Source organism: Cupressus sempervirens, chromosome 8 (genome assembly GCF_028749045.1).
Source record: "Cupressus sempervirens isolate cs-2001-9-10 chromosome 8, ASM2874904v1, whole genome shotgun sequence".
NCBI classification, from domain to species: Eukaryota; Viridiplantae; Streptophyta; class Pinopsida; order Cupressales; family Cupressaceae; genus Cupressus; species Cupressus sempervirens.
The window spans coordinates 177,751,564-177,773,590 of NC_143125.1; the positions used below are offsets into that span (position 1 = coordinate 177,751,564).

Below are 22,027 nucleotides of genomic sequence, written 5' to 3' on the forward strand. Positions count from 1 at the left end.
GTGGTTGTCATCTAAAGAAATCAATAAAGAAGATATAAAATATTGGAAGAGAAAAATTCATCTTCTGATGTGTGAAATGCAAAATTGTCTACCTCCAAGTTTTTTCAATGCACAAGAACACTACCTCATATATCAAGTTGAGGAGATTGAATTGTGTGGACATGTACCAACCAAGTCAATGTGGATGGTTGAGAGGCTCTCAAAATTTTTGAAAGGCTTGGTTTGACAGAGAGTACATCCCAAGGGTTCTATGGTGCAGGGATATACAGTATACCAAACCATGGTGTACATTAGTGAATATCTTCCTAAGTTTGTAGCAAAGATCCATGTAGATCGTATTTGGGATCCCAATTCAATTAAAAAAATTTAACGGGAGTACTTGATGGGAAAAGGTAGATCGAGGAAAGTGAGAGGTAAATCTAAGATGTTATTATAGTTAATTAATTCTTATAAATCTTCAATATAAGTTATTTTTAATTGGTGTATTTTTTTGAAATAGGTGGTTGAGAGTGTGATGCAATACATTTGTATATTGCAAACAATCTTGATTGAATGATGTCAACAAAATGGTTGCTCATTAACATGGGAAGGTGTTGCTTCATTGGTTGCAAAAGCTCATCGTAATGGAGATTCCAATGTTATGTCGATGGTAGTTGATCTAGTAAAGGGTTTAAGAGGTGGAGAGGTATGTAGAAATTTATTAATGATCATAACTTGATGTATGTTTCATATCAACTTAGGATGCAACTAATTTACACACACTTCAAAAATTGCAAGTCAAGCACCACAAAGCTATGTACTATCATGGCCACAAATTTTGCATAAAAAGGTTGGGTGACACAAGGAAAACTTGTGATTCTGGGATAAGTGCAGTTTTCAAGGTCACCAATATATCATCTAGAAATGACATACATCCTCAACAATCTCAAAATCAATACTATGGAATCTTGGATGATATAATTGAGTGTGAATTTAACACCTTCAAAGTAGTTCTATTCATCATCAAATGGTATAGGTTATGACTAAATCAAAATGATCTACATAGAACGATTATTCAACATGATAATAGATTTACAATGATCAATACAAGGTGATTTGGGCCAGTTAGAGATGAGCCCTATGTTCTTCTAAGCCAATGTGAGCAAGTGTTTTACTCAAAGGTTCCACATAAACAAGGTTGGTCATTTGTTGTTAGACATGATCCAAGAGGAAGGCCGATAAAGTTTAATGTTATGGAAGAAGAAGATATTGAAGATGATGAAGAAGTAGATGATGAAGATCAAGATGATGGTGATGATGTTGATGGTGATGGTGATGATGATGATTATGGTGGTGATGATGATGATGATGGTGATGGTGATGATGGCGATGATGGCTATGATGATGGTGATGATGGTGATGATGGCTATGATGCTAGGGATGATGATGGTGATGATGATGGCGATGATGATGATGATGATTATGATGATGATGATGATGATGATGAAGAAGAAGATAATAAATGACTACAAATGTCATCACCCCTTCTTTTGATAACCTTGCATTCCATATATAAGGTAAATTTGTTCATGTTTACAATGTTGCATATTGTTCATGTTGTCTTCTAAGTTATTTGTAGCATACAAATATCATGTAATTTTTAGCTAAGTTAAGATAAATGATTAACATATGTAGGAAATTTGATTACATATTTATTGTGTTCATTTCTAATGATTACAACATATGTTATTTATAGTTACCAATGTTTATGTTGTGTCTAATTATGACTCTTTTTGCAAACAGTCAATTGACTATAGGTACATCGTCACCCCTTCTATTGATGATCTTGCATTCCATATATAAGGGAAATTTGTTCATGTTTGCGATGTTGCCTATTGTTTATGTTGTCTTCTAAGTTATTTGTAGCAAATGTGTATCATGTAATTTTTAGCTAACTTAAGATAAATGATTAACATATGCAAGAAATTTGACCCATTTGTGTAGATTGTGCACAGTGACATGGATCAGCAAGTATAAGTCAATAAATAGACATAATTTTCTTATATTCTTCTTGTTTATCATTGAGCACGTGTGTTATAAATAGACATATTATATAATCATATAATTTATATATAGACAAAGAAGGTCCGTATAGAAATATAATTGTATAATCACTTTAAACTTACTACATTTTATATTTGTCACTTTCACTTTCCATTTGATGGATTGTAGGACCAACCAAATAGGTACTTGTTAGATCTATCTACATTGAATGAGGGAAATGAGGAAATGGTAGATGAAAGCTCTACATGTAGTATGGTTAAAATAGGGAGATCAACTAGAGGTCAAAAAAATAGAAAAAAATTTGAGAAATGCATGCAATTTTTCCTTGCTAATGGGGGGTCATGTTCTTATGATGATGAGACCAAAGGTGACATCAAGGTGCCCTTTCAATACACACACATTGAGAAATAATGGGTACCTAATGAGCTACCTCTAATTAACATAGATTTTTGTGTTAATGAGAGGATATATCACATTGCTCCATCCTCATTACATGGTTTGGGCCTATTTTCCATGGATGGGATAAAGGTATGTTACAAAAAAGTTGTCAAATTGTTCAAGTATATCAGTCCATGTTACAATTACAATGATTGGATGCGGATTGTTTGATAAAAAAAAAGTATGCATAGGTATGGGGTATCAACTAATTATATACAACGGAAAGAAAATGATCAAAGTAAAAGATTTTCTATGTACATTGATGGGAGACCAAAAGAAATAGGTAATATTGCAGGTTTTATAAATAATACGCGACCTTCTTCAACTAGTAAGAAACCCAATTGGATATTTGAGGTGCGTGAGGGGAATGAAGTTTTTGTTTGTGCAATAAAATTAAAATAAGTGCAGGGGAAGAACTACTAATTGATTACTATTTAAATCACATAGATACAAACAAAGTTACTATCATGAGGGATGTAAGTACTATTTACCATTTTGTTAATAAATTTTTTTTTGCTGTCTATTGCTTTTAGTTAGCTGATTTTTTTATGTCTTATAGCTATAAGCGCACTATTTATAGCTTCACATATAGCTATATTATGTCTTGAAAATATAGTAATGCTCAACTACATGTACCATAGTGTAATGTGTTAGCAGTATAGGTGATAAATGATATTTAGTCAATGTAATGACAAGTACATGAGCCATCTTGAACAAACCCACAATGAGAATAGTGAAGATTTATCATCACTTGCCATCCCTTCTGAGTAGGATGGTACCAATCAAAAAAGGAAAATTCTTCTTGAGACTTGCACAAATGAAAAAGAGCTCTTCCTTGTTCATCATAATCAACACACCCAACAATGGAGCTACTCATGTTTCCATCTCTAGAACAACATGATCTACTCATCTCACGGATTCCTACTCAATACACAATACAAAAATAAGTCAATTAGTATCCTCATGTATTTATGTAATCCTATAATTATGGATCTTAAATAGATACACTATTTAGAAGGAAAACCTGAAAAAGATAATCTTGAAATTCTTAACTACACTATAATCAATGTCTTTACCATATGCAAATGGGTTGAAGATAATATGAGAGAAGGCTGCAAAGAAATCAAAGATGAGGAAGTTGGCATCTTCAAGCTCCCTCAGCTCTGAAATGGCTTGTGATAGATATTTTTTGTGGGTGGAAACTAAGTCCATTGTTGTGTTCAAACATATTGCTCTAGACTGTAAGTAACCTAGTTGGTAGTCAAATGGCATGTTACCAGAAAATTCCTCAGCCCAAGATTATATAGCTCTGTGAGTTGCAGTTTCATCTCTGCTACAACACTCTTCACAAACTTCTCTATTCCCTATAAACATAACCCTTAGCCACATATTTTTTAAATTTACATTTGAATCATTCTAGTACAACATGACAATTAATAATATCAAATTTTCACAATCTATTTCAAAAAAATCTTTTTTGTTTCTAGATTTGATTGTGTAAGTTTTTTTAGTATCAATGGATCACATTATGCGATCCATCATCAGAATGAGAGAAGGATGTAAGATATGATCCATCGTTAGAATGAGAGAAGGATGTAAGATAATTCTTTCATCTTGATGGTAGATCACAGAGTGGATCCAAAATGTTGATACTAAAAAAACTTCCACAATTAAATCTAGAAACAAAAAAAATCATTAGAACATAGCAAGTTTGGTGATATTTATTCTTACCACTATGGTAACATTTGTAGCAGCATAATCATTTCCATTCAGAATGAGAAGTGCTATTGAGTGCTTCAGATGATGAGAACCATATTTTTGAGATATAATGGAATCCTTGAAATTCCCAACTTGGACACTTAGCTTTGGAACTCCAAAAGTATCAAATACTCAACTGTATGCTATTGTAAATTTTATGCCTTTCCTTGCTTGCATATGATGGCTTGAACTTTTTAGAACCCTATAGGTCACTGGAGATGGAAGACCTAAGATTTGGGCTACATAAATTTAAGAAAAAATGCAAACTTTGGTAAATGCATTCACCTGTATATATAAAACCATGGCAATATAATCATAAAGAAAAGAAGTATTTTAATCAATGAGATTTTTACAATCTATGACAATTAGTTGCAAGAGCTTCTAGATATGATTTTGTATAGTTTTTTTAGCATCGACATTTTGAACCATCATCAAGATGAAATCAAGCATAAAAGAGATGAAACCAAGCATAAGAGGCCACAAGAAAAAAGATGCACAATCATAGAGCATAGAATTTGATTTGAAACATCCATGCTTAAAAAACTATACACAATCAAATCTAGAAGCTCTTGTAGATAAGCATTTTAATGTCAATAGATTAAGGAAATAGGATTGTTCTGGTCCATGGCTTAGAGTATACAAGAGAAGCACTACTGGAGAGAACTTGTCATAGTTATCAAGACTTTAAAATTGAAAATTTCTTGTTCAATTTTAATATAATTTTATCCTGAAGAGGGCATCAATTATGAGGAGTTATATGGATGGATTGAAAAAGGAGTTTCAAAGGAACCTATAGTGCAATCCTAAAGGGTCACGATTTTTCTATTTCATATGATTACTTTGAAAATTTTTGGCTTGCCTTCCAAATGCAATTTCAATAAGATTTTTTTATAGGATTTTTCTATCTTATAAAATTTGGGGGAATTTCTAGGTTCATAGTGCAAAATATAAATATACAAAATTGCAGATGAGACCCTTAAGCATTATTATACTTAGAAAATCAGAAGTCAATAACATGATCTACAATCATTATATAATTAGAGAGAAGTCAAAAATATACCTATATTAGCTGATGGTGTAAAGCACTTGGAAACTCCAGTACATAGCAATGGAAAAGTTTGAGGCAAATTGACTTCTATTTATATTGCCTATCCAAATATTTTGGGCTAAAATATGCAACAACAGTTCCTGATATGAACAATAGTTTTCTATATGGACCTTTGAGATCATTAGAAATTGATTTTGAGAAAGATTACCTAAATAATTAGTAAGAATTCTGCTAGATGATACCCTACCTAATGGGTGCCCAGGCCAAGTGATACCATATGGATATTTCCATGCTGAAACTATGCTATTTTTCATACCAGGATAGTAATTTCTAGTGTCTGCATATGAATCTCCAAAAACAAAATGAGCTTTTGTTTCATCTCCACTGCATATACTTACAAAAACAATGCTTCAATCAATGACCACACTAAAATTATATACAAATGTTGCAATAATAAAAGAAATTATCAATCATTACCCATTAAAACTAGTAGAAACACCAACAGGACTGATGACATTTTGTCAGTCATTTTTCATGACCTTCTACATCTATAGTCAACAAAGTTGATTGCTTGGTTTATATGGAAAAATCATCTGACTTGTTTGGTCAAGACCAATGTATGCAAAGTTTTCAAAAACCTTCTAGAGGAGTTCAAAATTAGAAGCTTGAAGACTGAGTTTGCATTAAAAGCTCAAGAAAAGTAGAGATATGTTGTGCTGAGTAAAACAAAACTTCTTCCAATCAGTAACCACACAAAAAATTACATCCAAAAATCTTAATATGATAAGCAATTCTTAGTCATTACCAATTACAAAGAGTACCAAGAATATTGATGACATGTGGGCAATCATATTTGATGACCTTCTAGATCTATCATGGATAAATAACATGATTACACATGTCAATTAAAGGTATGATGCTATAATTTCTTCCCTTTTTTCATATTTTTGGTGGAACATGCTACTTTATGCTAAAACCTTCATACCAATATATAATAATTGACTAATTAGTATTGATCTTTATATCTATATCATCTAACATATTTCAAACTTTTCATAGGTTATAGGGCACATCAAAGGCAACAAGGACAAGGCTGGAAAAGGTTTGGCAACACAAACTTGGCTCTGGGGGATATTCGAGAATCAAAGCACACATTGTAAGTTGCAATAAATGAATTGCAAAGAAAAATTATTTATAAAATGCAAATGATTTTGTTAATTAATAAAAAAATGTAGGGCATTTATTTTAATTTGGAGGCCACAGAAGAACACAAAAAAATTTCCTTCAAGCAAGGCTATGCAGCGGTGGCTGAATGCCTACGGCAAGCTTCCATTGCCCCAACCGAATAGTCTCCTACATCATGTTCACAGGTAAATATGCCAAAAAATATATTAGAAATTGAATAATTGAGCAATAATTTATTTGATAATAATGTGCATGACATTGCAATGCAGCCTGTTAATCTTGACATAGATCATACACAGCATCATGAAGCCCCTGATGTGCATCGTACTATTGATGGAGGTGCTCATTTTTTATTTAAAACTAATTATGTAATTATTAATACAATTTAACATCTTTAATTGAACTTGGTGTAACCTTTTTGTGTTGAGGATATAGAATCATGTCGTGCTGAACGAGTGCCGAAAGATGTTCAAACTAATTAGTAGGTAGATCATGTCACACATTCAGGTAAAGAAAATCTATGTTTTGTTCTTTTAAATTAATTTTTTGATTTATAGTTCTTTTACTTAAATAAAAACTCGTAATTCACTAATATAAAATAGTGCGAATTTAACTCATGAAGTACTTGTTATTGCAGTGGACCCCCCTTTGGTGCAACGGCCTCATGATGTTCCTAAATGGATGAGAAGGAGACATGTGTTAGAACCTATAGAGGAGGGGGATGATGAGGACATTGATATTCCTCTTAGAAATTTTATGAAAAAAATAAATGGCAAGAAAAAAAAGAAGATATGATTATTCATGAATGACTTACTCTTGAATATTGTTAATGAATATTATTCATTAATGTTGGGTGCTAATTAATATTGTGTTAATGAATTATTCATGAATGAATTACTCTTGAATGTTACGTGTTAATGAATGTTATCATGTGATTATAATGATTGAATGTTATATTTCAAAAATGGATGAATTGAATGTTATTAAATGTTAATCAGGAATTTAGAGTGTTGTTAGGGGTGGGGGGGGGAGGTAAGGGGCCAAATGAGCTTCCACCTTCATGTGGTTGGCCCTGTTAAGTAGAGAATATTTAACTATTCTTGAAACCAAGTGAAGCTCAAACTTTAAAGATAAGCTTATAGTTAATAGTGACAACTAATTAGCAAGTCAAAATGAAGTTCTTCAATATAGGTAACTTTTTAGTTTTTAAAGCACGATGTCATGTTTTAATATTGTATAGTTTTTTTTCTTAAGTTAAAGTATTCTTTTACTATAACAACATAATTTATGACCATTTTAGTAACTATTCTAACATCTCTTTATGACAAATCTTGTTTTGGCAAAGATGGCGATAAGTGGTGCTGTCTATTCCTTGGGAGATTGGATTGCATATGTCTGTATCTCAACATTATTTGCATGTGGTAGAAATGCATACTTACAACCATTTCATTCTACATTTAAAAACATTGATGATAATATTGCTTGTTTTAATTTATATTTTTTTCTATAGTCATTATAAACGTTGCAACCTTAGTCAGCTTTTATAGGCTATGAAGAACATAGTTGAATACTACAATAATTTTTTGGTTAGGAAATGATAGCTATCCTTCTAAGCCAAAAGATGAGACAACTATGTTTCATCTTAAGATGGCACCAAAGTTATTCATGTATGATTCCTTTCTTTAATGGTGATTTGGATGTTTGACTAGTTTGAAATATGTTGCTATTGTGCCTATTCAACCTTTTCTGTGTATACTAATTTTTTTTAGTGTAAAGTATATAATCAACATCTTTTTGCAGCTCAAATTTTTAGACAGTTTGGGAAATACTCTATCCACATGCATATTCCATAGCAGACTACCTTTGCTTGTCTTCGGTAACCTTGGTTTCTTGGGCCTTTTTCTCTGGTCACAATCCTTCAAACTTGGTATAAAAATATCTTGTGCCAAGATAAGTATTACAAATTTGAAGGTAGTTTGATAATAAATCATAGCCATTATTTTTTAATAGGATCAGTTGATTTTGATTTTAACTAAATAAATAACCATCTCTAGCAGTTTTGGTCTGAAGCATGCTAACGGTTGTTTCTTTTCTATCCTATATTTTTAGTTTAGAAATGTTTTTTGGTCTTGATGGTGAGCTTCCTGATAAGCTATGTAACTTGGAACCATGTCTGATAGAGCTTGTTAGCAATGAGATAATGGACCAGGATCCCAATGTTCAGTGCGATGATATTGGTAAATTTAATATGGCTGAATGAATTGATGATAATATTATTCATGTTTATTTCTATGTACCCATTAACATTAATATTTATTTTTCCAAAATTATACTGAAGCTGGGCTAGAGCATGCCAAAAAGTGTGTGATGAAAATGATCATATGGTCTCTATTGCAACCTGACATCTTTCAAGGCTATCGCTCTCTAGGAAAAGGGCTCTAAGTCAATTTGATTTATTCTCTATTCTTTATATGTTGGAAATTTATTTTTGTTTACAATAAAGTACATTTAATTTGCTCTTAGGGTACTAGGAAAATGATGATTGTATAAGCTATGGCAAGAGAAGCCAAAGCTACTTTCTTTTATATTTCTACCAGTTCATTGAGGAGTAAGTGGCTAAGTTCCTAATAAAATCATGCTTTCAAGTTCTTTTATTGTTTTGATTCTTGAATGCAAAAAGCCTTGTATAATTGTTTTTCCAAGGAAGCACTTCTGCTTAATGGAAGTCTTACATAATAAAGATAACATCAAAAAATATAACAAATGGTTTCTATTTGTGAGAAATTAGACACATATAAGGATTTCATGTGTAGGTGCAATTTCTAAAGCATATACCATGGTAGGAGTTAATGACCAAAAAATTTCAATAACATAAAAAACATTTCCCTATGATTGATTGCTGGAATTAAATATTGATTTAAGGGAAGAGCACAAATTGAAAGAGGGTATTGGGCATCTGTTATCATTTGCTTTTCTATTTTGGGTGATGATGCAATATTGTTAGATTAGGGTATTGGGCATCTATTATGATGATATTAGAACATGGAAAATTTTGTGAAATTGCACTTTCCTTAGTCATGGTTGCATACCTATTGCACTCTTTCATTTGAAAAATGAATAGAAATACCATATCTAGTAGCTTCTCTATGTTGTATTCATTTTTTGATAATGAGTCAATGTCATGCCATTTGATGGTAGCTACTAGAGTTTCATTTAGTTGTAAGGTGTGTCTTATCTTTTCAAGTTTGTATACTCCATTTGGTAGTTTGGTATTAATTGATGATGTCTGCGATCTTCTACCTTCACTGTAGGCTTCATCATCATCCAACTTGTTGTTTGGTATTTTCCATGTTATCCTCTATTTCCATGGTCTTTAACATGGTTGTGTATTTTATCTATCTAGTTCAAAGACTCTATGCACCTAAGGTGGAAGCCATTTACAACTAATAGTTGGAGAGATCGTGTTTCCCCTCGTAAAACTAGAAAATGTCACGAGTTTAAGGTCAAGAAGGAAGAAGTTGTAACATTTTGAGTAGAAAAATATGCTTAAAGATACATATTTAGTTGATTCTTTGGTGAAGTTTCTTATTTCAATTCAATTGATTTTGGTTGTCAACCAAATTCCTAACTCCAATGTATATTGTATTTTAGTGCTACATTTTCATAGGGATCTAAGTAAAATGACAATTGACTACTTTAGTTTTATTGATGTAGATAAACTACAAGTGCCTTTTGTGTTCTTAACAAATTGTAAGCCTTCAACTTTTGCAAAGCCATTATGGATGCAAATGAACAACTGGTGAGGTGTCAATTTTAAGGCAATTTTTTTGTTTCTATAACGTATAGTTCAATTTCTAGAAATATTTCATCTAGATTGTTAACTTTTCATGTCATTTACTACTTTGGTTGGGTAGTTCTCCTTGCATTTGTAAATCGTAAATCTTGTTGTAGTCTTTAGCCTAATGACAGTTTGGTATTACATCTAGGGCAATAACATAGTTGACTTAAAGCTTTGCATTAAAGAAAACATCAAGGGATAATATTTGAATTATGGATATTTGTAAATTATGTTGGTTTTAGACATAGTTATAGTTATAGTTATATATGCACTCTTATGATGATGTGATTGGGACTGTAAGTTTTTTTGCCACATTTATCTGTTTGAAAAATAGATGAAATTATTGGCTTTCATTCCTCATAAATAATTCTTTCCTAATTTTATTCTTCCCTATAGGAACCAAAATTTAGACACATTGTGCCAATTATTACAAAGGCTTTTCTGTCATAGGAGCCTTTTAAACTACACAAAATTTGAGCTGTAAAGCATAATTGCTCGGTGGAGACTCAGGATATCGTGCACATTTCTTCCTCCTTCCATTGTTTTGTATGAAATAAATCATGTGATGAACAAAAAAATACCCTGACTCTCATGCACTGAGAAATTACACTTTAGAATCAAGTTTTGTGCAGTTTAGAAGGCTCCTATGAGAGCAAAGCTTTTACAATAGCTGGGATAGCTCATCAAAATTTCTACATATCTTGGTCTCAATTTTGATGCAAATGCAAATAACAATTGGTGATTTGGTTGCAATTTTGACACCAAACTGGTCACCTTTGACATCGCTTGTATAGCACCAGCGTAGAAAAGTAAGGGGTTTTCATCGCAATTTAGATGCCAAATTGGTGTAGGTTTACATCAAAATTTTGACCAGCAGTGCCCACAAATGAGGAAATAATAGTTTAGGTTGGACTAGGGAAATCAAAAAAATTCACATCAGTAAGTCCACCTTTATGAAGTCAAAATTTTGATGCAGAATGTATGTGGCAAAAAATTGAACAAAAAAGATCGACAGCAAGCTTGGTCACCTTATTGACCTACTCTTGTCAAAATTTTGACCTTTTCGCATTGAAATTTAGGCCTAAATTTACTAGTATACAAAACACACTATTAGGTGTGACCTTGTTAGAGGATTTAATCACCTCGTTAAGAGTGGCCTTGCTAGAGGTCTTTAGAATAATTGAACTGAACTGTCACCTTGTTAGAGGATTTAAGAAAATGGCTGCTAAACCAACTCTGTTAAGGGATTTTGAAATCACTGCTACAATGGTTGGAAAGTAACAATGAATTGACCTAAATTAGATGCAACTAAATTTGCTACTTACTGATCTCTATTCTGCACCATTAGATCCTCCTTGATCAAATATAGCTTTGCTGCTCCTCAATGATCTCTGATTATCCTTCAGAATTCACTCTCACAATAATCAGTCCTCTTCACATTCATATCACATTAAATCCACCACACACTTAGAATTTTCAACTTGACCTTTTATATATACCATTCAGATTACCAAGTCGGGTCACGCAAAAGGTACATTTACCAATAAACCATACATCAGTCAGCTATAAATATTACATTAAACAAATAAACTTTAAAAATAATGAAATCTTTCATTGGTGGACCCTGCTTGGTAAATACTGCTCCAAAAACAATTTCCTGAGTTAACCATATCAACTCAGTTAACACTACAAATTCTATGAAATCCTTTGGCTATCGAGTGAACTTAATAAGAACTGCATTTCCTTCACTAACCATGAGAGCTCAGTAACAACTGTATTCTGCCACATTTTCTCTTTGATGACCGAGTAAGCTCAATAGACACTGAATTTCCTTGCTTAACCTTGAGAGGTCGGTAACAACTGTCTAAATAAAGTAAAGCCTAAGAACACTTAATAAGCATTGTAAACCTTGTTTGCTAACCTTCTAAGCTTGGTAGACTCTACCTTCTATCTTGTTGACCAATTAAGCTTGGTAGATTTTGACTGATAACTGATATGACATTTGTGTAATATCAAAGACAACACAAAAGTGAACAATTGTATCCAACCATCTCCCTCTTTGGCATTAATGGCAACACAACATGTCATAGTAGAATGAAATTTAAAAACAAGTCTTTTATGATAGAATGCTTCTCCCTCTTACATTTCATTTCATAAAACACCTCAAACATAGTAATCTCTCCCTCTTGCATAAACTCTCTTTTTCTTGCAAATTTTAGAAAGATATGACAGTAAAACTCTCCCTCTTTGACAACAAATGCTAAAGAAAACACAACTCAAATGAAATTCAATGTACCTTAAGTACTGATTCATATGCAATGTCTTCATTACTTTGCTACATCAACTAATAGATCTTCAATTCTGTTCATGTTGATGCATCACTAAAACTGTATTTTAGTGAGCTTCAGATAGGGGAATGACCCCTAACTTACCTCTTAGATACAAGAATGCATCCTTATGTAAAGGCTTTGGGAATATGTCAATAATTTGTTCCTTTGTATGGACATATTCCAATCTAATCTCCTTATCCTGCACTAATTCTCTAACAAAGTGATACTTTACAGCAATATGCTTGGTTTTTGAATGCATCACTAGATTCTTGGATATGTTGATTACACTTGTATTGTCACAAAACATAACAACATGTTCTTTGATTTCTTCCTTCATACCTTCCAATAACTATTTGAACCAAACAATGTTTGAATAGTTTACTGCTACTGAAACATATTCTGCCACTGCTTAGGATTGGGATGTACAATTTTGCTTTTTACTTGTCCAAGAGACCAATCTCTTTCTAAGAAAGAAAACTCCTCCACTTGTACTCTTTCTATCATCAACATTCCCTACCCAATCTACTTTAGTAAACACTTTTAAATCCAAATTTCCTCCAAGTTTATACCATAATCCATAATCTTCAATTCTTTTCAAGTATCTCATGATCCTTTTGATTGCCATCATGTGATTTTATTTTGGTTTAGCTGAAAATCTTGCTACAATACCAACTACAAGGGTAATGTCTAGTCTTGTATGTACTACATAATGCAACTTTCTAATCATAGATCTATACAATGTCTGGTCCACTTCCTTTGATTCATCATCCTTGGTAAGTTTCAATCTAGTACACATAGGAGTCCCAATTGGTTTGTAATCCTCCATACCAAAAATTTTTAGTATCTCCTTGATGTATTTAGATTGAGTGATGTAGATGCCATTCTTATTTTGCTAAATTTGAAGACCAACAAAGAATTTGATCTCACCAAACATTGACATTTCAAATTCCTTGTTCATTTTTTCTAAAAATTCTTTGCAAAGATCATCATTTCCTATGAACAAAGTATCATCTACAAATATTTCTAACAAAACAATCTTATTATCTGGTCCTTCCTTGATATACAAGCTACTATTATCATTAGTTCTTTAAAAATCAATTTGAATAAGATAGTTATGTAGTCTTTCATACCATGCTCTAGGGGTTTGCTTTAGACCATACAATACTTTATGTAATTTGTAGACCATGTCCTTCTTGTTTGGATGAACAGAATCTTCAAGCTATTCAATGTAAATTTATTCATCTAGTATACCATTTAGAAATGCTAACTTGACATCCATTTGATAAAATCTAAATCCCTTGTATGTAGAATATGCAAGTAAGGTTTTGACACCTTCCAATCTTGCAATAGGAGCAAAAGTTTCTCCATAGTCTACACCTTCTTCTTGAGAGTATCCTTTGCATACTAGTCTAGCTTTATTCCTTGACACCTTTCCATCTTCATTTAACTTGTTTCTAAATACCCATTTAGTTCCAATCACATTTTTGTCTTTAGGCCTGGGTACAAGAGTTCATGTTTTATTTTTCTCTATCTGCTATATCTCTTCATTCATAGCTTCAATCCAACTTTCGTTTTCTAATGCATCTTTTACATTTCTAGATTCAAAATCAGCAAGTAAACAAGTGCTTTTCAACTTACTTCTTGTCATTGTTCCTTCAAATTTATCTCCAATGATCTGATCTGGTGCATGATACCTCTTGACATGCTTAGCTAATATAGGTTCCTTGCATTTTGAATGCTTTGCATTTTCATCCCCTTGCATTTCAGCTTTAGGATCTTACTATCTTGTCTGTAGCTTGGGTCCTTTAGACTCAGTAGGCATTGGCTTGGTAGCATCAAAATGTGACTCAGGTTCCTGTAGCTCAGTTTGAACTTCCTACAACTCGGTTACTAAAGACTCAGGATTTGAAGATTCCTGATTGATAGGTATGTCTAGCACTATATCAGGTTCAATGTAGACAAATCTCTTGTAGTCTTCTAGTTCCCTTTTGCTTTCTTCTTTAGTTTTTTCTTACAAACTCATCAACTTTCACATGTGCACTTTCTATGACTTTGTGAGTAGATAAATTCAAGCATCTATATGCTTTACTCTTGCAAGAATATCCCAAAAATATTCCTTCATCACCCTTCACATCAAATTTACCTTTTCTAAATTCTTTCAAAATGTAACATTTGCTTCCAAATACTTTTAGGTAACTTACATTGAGTTTGTAGCCATACCATAACTCATAGGGAGTTTTGAATGAGTCCTTCTTCAGCTATACTCAATTCAAGGTATGAACTACAGTGCTAATAGCTTCCTTCTAGTATTTGATAGCAATGCTCTTTTTAATCATTAAGGTTCTTGCATAATCCATGATAGATTTGTTCCTTCTTTTAGATATTCCACTTTGATCAGGAGTTTCAGGTGTTGAAACTTGTCTCTTTATTCCCCTTTCAATGCAAAACTTATTGAACTCATGTGAAATGAATTCACCACCTCTGTCAGAAATCAAGTATTTTAGTCTTTTTCCTATTTCCTTCTCTACTCTGGACAAATACCATTTGAACTTTTCAAATGCTTCTAATTTCTCTCTTAGGTACATAACAAGCATCATTCTTGAGTAATCATCAACAAAAAGAATGAAGAACTTTTCACTAGTATAACATTCAATTCCAATAGGTCCACACAAATAAGAATGATCAATTTCTAAAACTTCTTCAGACTAATAGTTTTTACTTTTAAAGCTAGTCTTTCCCATCTTGCCAATTTGACAATTCTTGCATAGACCAACCTCGGGTTTCTTTATGTTAGAAATGCCTCTTACATTCTTGAATTTGGTTATTTTCACCAAGTTATCAAAGTTCGCATGACATAACCTCCTATGCCATAACCAATTTTCTTCAACTTGAGTAATAAAGCATGAACATTCACCAAGTTCAAGATAAAACAAGTTACCTTCTATTTGAGTGCCTGATCCAATCAGCGTTCCTTTGCCATCCAACAGTCTTGTTTTTCCATGTATGAATTCAACATTATTGAGTAGCTATGCCACACTTAAAAGATTACGTTCTAGTCCTTCTACCCAATATGCATTATCACATACAAGTTCTTTGGTTAGTGAGATTCTTCCTTTTCCTTTTATGCAACAAGGCTCATTATTACCAAACCTCACACTACCACCATCATAGTCTTCAAAATGTTCAAACTTAGTTTTATCACCAGTCATGTGATGAGAACAACCACTATCTACAATCCATGTATCATTTTTTCTTACATGAGAAATAAGTGCCATTTCATCATCATTATCAGACTCATCCTTTACAGCAATGTAAACAATTTCTTCTTCTTCATCATCATCATGAATCATTAGAATCTTTAGCCATGAAACATGTTTTCTTACCTTTGTCCTTGAATGATTTGAAGTATTTCTTGCCATTGCACTTGTGACCTTTCTTCTCATCCTTGTTCTACTTATTTGGGCATCTAGCACCAATATGTCCAATTTCTTCACAAGAAAAATAGATTAGAGGAAAATTACCTTTGTATTTCCCTTTGCCTCTTGAATATTTCCTTGCTAGCAAAGTTTCAACCACCTCAAGATCACTTTCTAAACTTTGTTCTCATTCTTCATCACTATCTGACCGAGAATCCTTTATCTTCTTACCTTTCTCCTTGAGTGGAAGCTTGGCTTCAAATGCTGATTCAATGTTCTTGGCAGCTGCAACATAATTATCATAGTTATCTAGCTCAAATGCAATCAATCTTCCACCTATGGCCTCTAAACTTATCTTATGATTTGTTTCACATCTTCTTTCTTGAATTACAAAAACTCTAATTGCATAAATGGGAAATAATGTTCTAAGAACTTTACTTATAATTGTTTCTTTCTTGATATCTCCTCTAGATGCTTTGATTGCACTAACACATGCTTTAACTCTTTCAACATATTTTGCAATGTTTTCATCTTCTCTCATCCTCATTTGATCAAATTGACCTCTCAAACTTTCTACTTTGGCTCTTCTCACATTATCATCACCTCCATAGATTTCTTTCAACTTGTTCCACATTTCAAAGGCAGTTTTGCAATCCTTGATATCATCAAATTCTTCATAACTTAGGGAAGATGCAATATCTATCATCATGTTGTTGTGAGTCTTTTTTTCAAAAATATCATTGACTGATAATGTGCCAAAAGATTCTACATATTTTTCATCAAGGTACTTCAACCCTATATCACCAATAGAAGCAAGATGAAGTCTCATCAATCCCTGCCATGCTGAGAAGTTGTGCCCGTTAAGTCTTGGAATTTCCCTATTGTAAGACACCTTGATCTTTAGTTTAGATCCTTGAAATCTTTCTTGCAAGCACCAAAAGCTCTGATACCAATTGTTGGAAGGGGTGAATTAGTTACTACAAAAACAAATCTAGATCCCTTAGAAGTCTTAAATAACTAGTTACTACTGATACTCGGTAAACACTCACAAAAATTATGTAACTTGGTAGATTAACTTGTTACTATTCTTTAGGGATTCATAAATATTAAAATGCATGCACAAGTAAAAGATATGAACACAAGAGACACCAAATTTAATTTGGAAACCTAATATGGAAAAAACTACCAAGTAACTAGCTACCAATTTTCACTCTTTTGAAGTGAGCCTTGTTAGGAACCAACCTTGTTAATAGTTACAAAACACACTATTAGGTGTGACCCTATTAGAGGATTTAATCACCCTATTAAGAGTGGCCTTGCTAGAGGTCTTTAGAAAAATTTGACTGAACTATCACCTTGTTAGAGGATTTTAAAAAATGGCTGCTAAACCAACTCTGTTAAGAGATTTTGAAATCACTGCTACAATGGTTAGAAAGTAACAATGAATTGACTTGAATTAGATGCAAATAAATTTGTTTCTTATATATCTCTATTCTATACCATTAGATCCTCCTTGATCAAATATAGCTTTGCTGCTCCTCAATGATCTCTAATCATCCTTCAGAATTTGCTCTCATAATAATCATTCCTCTTCACATGCATATCACATTAAATCCATCACACACTTAGAATTTGCAACTTGACCTCTTATATATAGCATCTAGATTATCAAGTTGGCTCAGTCAAAAGTTACATTTACCAATAAACCATACATCAGTTGGCTACAAATATTACATTAAATAAATAAACTTTAAAAACAATGAAATCCTTCATTGGCCGACCTTGCTTAGTAAATACTACTCCAGAAATAATTTCCTAAGTTCACCATCTCAACTCATTTAACACTAAAAATTCTATGAAATCCTTTGGCTATTGAGTGAACTCAGTAAGAACTTCATTTCTTTCATTGACCATGAGAGCTCAGTAACAACTGTATTCTACCACATTTTTCCTTTGATGACTGAGTAAGCTTGATAGATACCAAATTTCCTTGCTTAACCTTGAGAGCTTGGTAACAACTGTCTGAACAAGGTAAAGCCTGAGAATGCTTAGTAGACACTGTAAACCTTCTTTGCTAACCTTTTGAGCTCAGTAGACTCTGCCTTCTACCTTGCTAGCCAACTGAGCTCGGTAGACTCTAACTGATAACTGATATGACATTTGTGTAACATCAAAGACAACACACAAGTGAACAATTGTATCCAACATCTTCATTGTGAACAAATTCAGCTATCATTTTCATTATTTGGTCACTATCTTGAGTGGTAACCCTTGAAAATACTCTTGAGCCCCTAAATCGACATCACTTTTCATGCTAATTCATCCCATTTTCTCATTCCACTAACTCTAATATTTTGGCCAACTTGATTGTATCTCAACAGTGTCTATGATCATTCATATCCTCTTTCACATCAATTCCACATCATTTTGGAACCATTTCAACATCATCAAAAATCATATCAAATCAACTCGCAACCACTTCAAATCAACTATGAATCATATCATATCAACTTGAAATCATATCAAATCAACTCAAAATCACCCCAAATCAACCTTGAGTCACCCAAAATTAGTCCTAGTCAGCCCAAAACATGTCAAACATCCAAAATTTATCATCATTTATCCAATCCTAGGCATTTTTGTGGCTTTCAGTGCCTTGGAAACCTATCAATCTATCAAATCTTATCAATATGACCTTAGTACTATCATGGCTCTCAGTGCTAGGTCAAACTATCATTCACATCACCTGATCTATGACATTGTTGAGTCTCTTAGTGTCAGATCATGTCCTTATCAACAATTTAATAACATTGACAATGTCCATCAATGTTATTATGATCAATCCTATCAACTAATCTTGATCCTGTAGCATTTACAATGTCAGTTAAATGTTACATGTCCTTAATTCATGTCATGTGTCTTTGGCATGTTATCAATTTCAATAAATCAATCAATTTGACCATGGCTTTGGTCTATCCATAATCATTCTAGTTAATCTCCATTATCATCACATTTCATCAAAGGATACTGTTGTACTTATCAAATCAAACTGGCCAATCATCTACTAATTTTCTCTATAGGATTAAATAATCCATAATTTAATCCTATGTAATTTCACTAATTATTCTTCCTAACTAACTTCCTCAATTAATTTATTTTATGAATTAATTGGTTCCTCATTCGCAAACCATGGGAATTCTTAATTCCCTAAGTCACATTTTCACCCATTAATTCAATTTTCACTAATTTCTATTTGTGTAGAATCAAGGATTTTTAATTCAAATATTCTACATAATATTGACATCATCATGACACATGGGTGTGACACCTCAGGGATTCTCCTTTGACACTTGGCTAAGATATGTCATAATATAATATTCTAATTTCCTTACACATGTCTATCTTTAGCTTTCTTTGTCATAGATTCTTGGCTTTAAGTGGGTTGGAGGTGTCATATGATGCATCATAGATTCTCTTCCATCTTTTGCCAAGTTTGACTTCCAAGAATCATAGAATCCAACATTTCTCATCTTGTGTCATATGTGTCATGGATTCTCCAAGGAATATCTTGCCATGTCGCATATCCAAGGTGACAATTCCAATGCTCTCATCCTCCATGTTGATTATAAAATGAGCATTCTTTCTCTCATTTCTGGTCCTAATTCTTAAGTCTTTTCAAGTCCTTATCTCTTTAGTATTTTCACTCTTGCTCTCACATTTAAATCACAACTTCAAGTATTCGCATAGTCCCATCATTATCATAGGCCTTTGCTTCAATATTGTGTGCATTATAGGCAATTTTGGAGCTATATCATATGGAGAAGAAAGAAGGACATGGGAGCTACAAATGAAAGAGGAAGTTTTAGATTTTCTTTCTTGTTTTGATTCATTTGGCTTTCATGGTAGACTAGAGGGTGTTGATATATGATTATTGAGTTTGTGATTTTCTCATAGTATGTTAGACATTAGCCCATTTTCTAGGTCCTACACCCACAATCCCTCCAAGAACTTTAGTACCAAAACACTTTATAAATATCATAAGAACTTACTTGGTGATCTCATTGAACTTCACAAATAACTCACTTAATCAATTTACTCCAAATTGTTTCAACACTATTTATGTTATTAATGAATATCAATAATAAAACTTAGTTGTTATTTGATCATTTACCTAGTTATTATAGAATTTAAATAAAAAATAAATATCATAAAAATCAACTTGCAACATAAAAAAAATCTCACATTTGATACCAATATTTTTAATATGGAGACCCTATAAAGGGAAAAAACACCTATGATTGGCAACCCAAAATTTCTTCTAAAGTGAGCTCTACTAGAAGCCAACCATATTAATGGTTTACATACACATTATTAATGTGACCTAGTTAGAGTATTTACACCAAAATATCATCTAGACCTACAAACAACACTAATTGATGTTTCCATATAGGATTTTGCAAGTTTGTTAGGTCCTCTTGGTTATGATATTTTTCTATTACAATGGTAAGAAAGTAATTGTACAAATTTATCTTTTAGGTTTAGCACTACCTTTATTCTTCTTTATTCCTTTCTACATGATCTATCTTTTATTTCCTCCTTTTGATCTCTTACTAGTTGATTCACACCTTCACTTTTTCACTCTATCTTAATTTTTCTTTGATCTTCTCTCTTCTCAACATAGTTCACCTTTCTTCTTTCAACTTTAAAAAATTTACATTTTGATCCCTCTTATTAATATTCAATTGAAATTCAATTAGAAACACATAAATTTCTCAAGTACTCCTTAAATAGTAGTCATTGTGCTTCCAAATTCTTCTAAATTTTATCACTTGCCATAATTTTTAGTCTCAAATTTATTGCATTTAGTCACTTAGAAAATAGAACTTTCATAGAGCTTTGTGCCCATCCTTATCCTTCTTCAATCTCTATCCTCATATCTTCATTGTATTTTTCTAGTCATAGATCTTGTAACAAACTTTGACTTGTGTCTTTGAACTTATTGAACATTCTTTATTGTCTTCAACAGTTGGCTTTAGATTCCATGTGCACAACCTTATTCTTCTTTTGGTTACTCGGTGAACATAACATTTCACTAAGGTAATATATCACTTGGTCAATACTAAAGTTACTTAGTTAACAATGAACTTTATCTTTTCTTAACCAATTGCTTAGTCAACACTGTAGTCAATCAGTGAACACTATGTAGAAGCACAAACATGTGTCACCTTTTATAAACAAAAAGGGTCCCATAATATAACTATTAAACCCTAATGATATAAAAATGGAAATTTTGTTTAAAATTTGAAGATGATGTCAAATAATGAAATGTGTGAAATTGGATGAATGTTATGCCTACTATTTTTTTTTTTTTGAGTAAGAATTTATTCATTTAAAAAAAAATTTGAAGTCCTTTTTTAATTGCAAAAGATATAGACTATAGTTCCTGTCAAACAATTATATGTAAATCATCTTTTTTGGATTTGATTTGAAAATATGTTATAAATGACATGTATAGCTAGAGAACAAAAAAAGAAATATTGGTTTTTCATTTATATTTTCTTTTTATAAGGACTTGAGGTCGACCTTATTACAAGCTAATAGGTTTTTCCTCTAGTTAAAACTTCCTTATCAAACATACACCTTTTTGAGAAAAAAATTACATATTATTAGAAATGATTCTCTCCTCTAGGGCTAAATATAAATTAACATATTTTTTATGATTTAATATTTTTTTGTTTTTGAGAGAGCATCTTCTCAATTGTTAAAATACCTACTTACAATATTTTGGAATTATAATATATTATACATAATTTAAATTCTATAAAATTTATATAATGATGATATTGACTACGAGATCTATAAAATGGTATTTTTATTTTTTGGAAATTTTTTATTTTTAATAAAGCAACAAGATTTGACCAAACGAAGTCTAGAGGTCCTAAAAGATGACACAAATTTGTGCTTTTACCCC

General features: G+C 32.2%; 1 pseudogene; it reads right to left on the reverse strand.

The window, feature by feature from the left end:
* Window positions 1-3,157: 3,157 nt before the first annotated feature.
* On the reverse strand, window positions 3,158-5,816 carry LOC149542139 (GDSL esterase/lipase At5g03610-like; annotated as a pseudogene).
* Window positions 5,817-22,027: the final 16,211 nt, after the last annotated feature.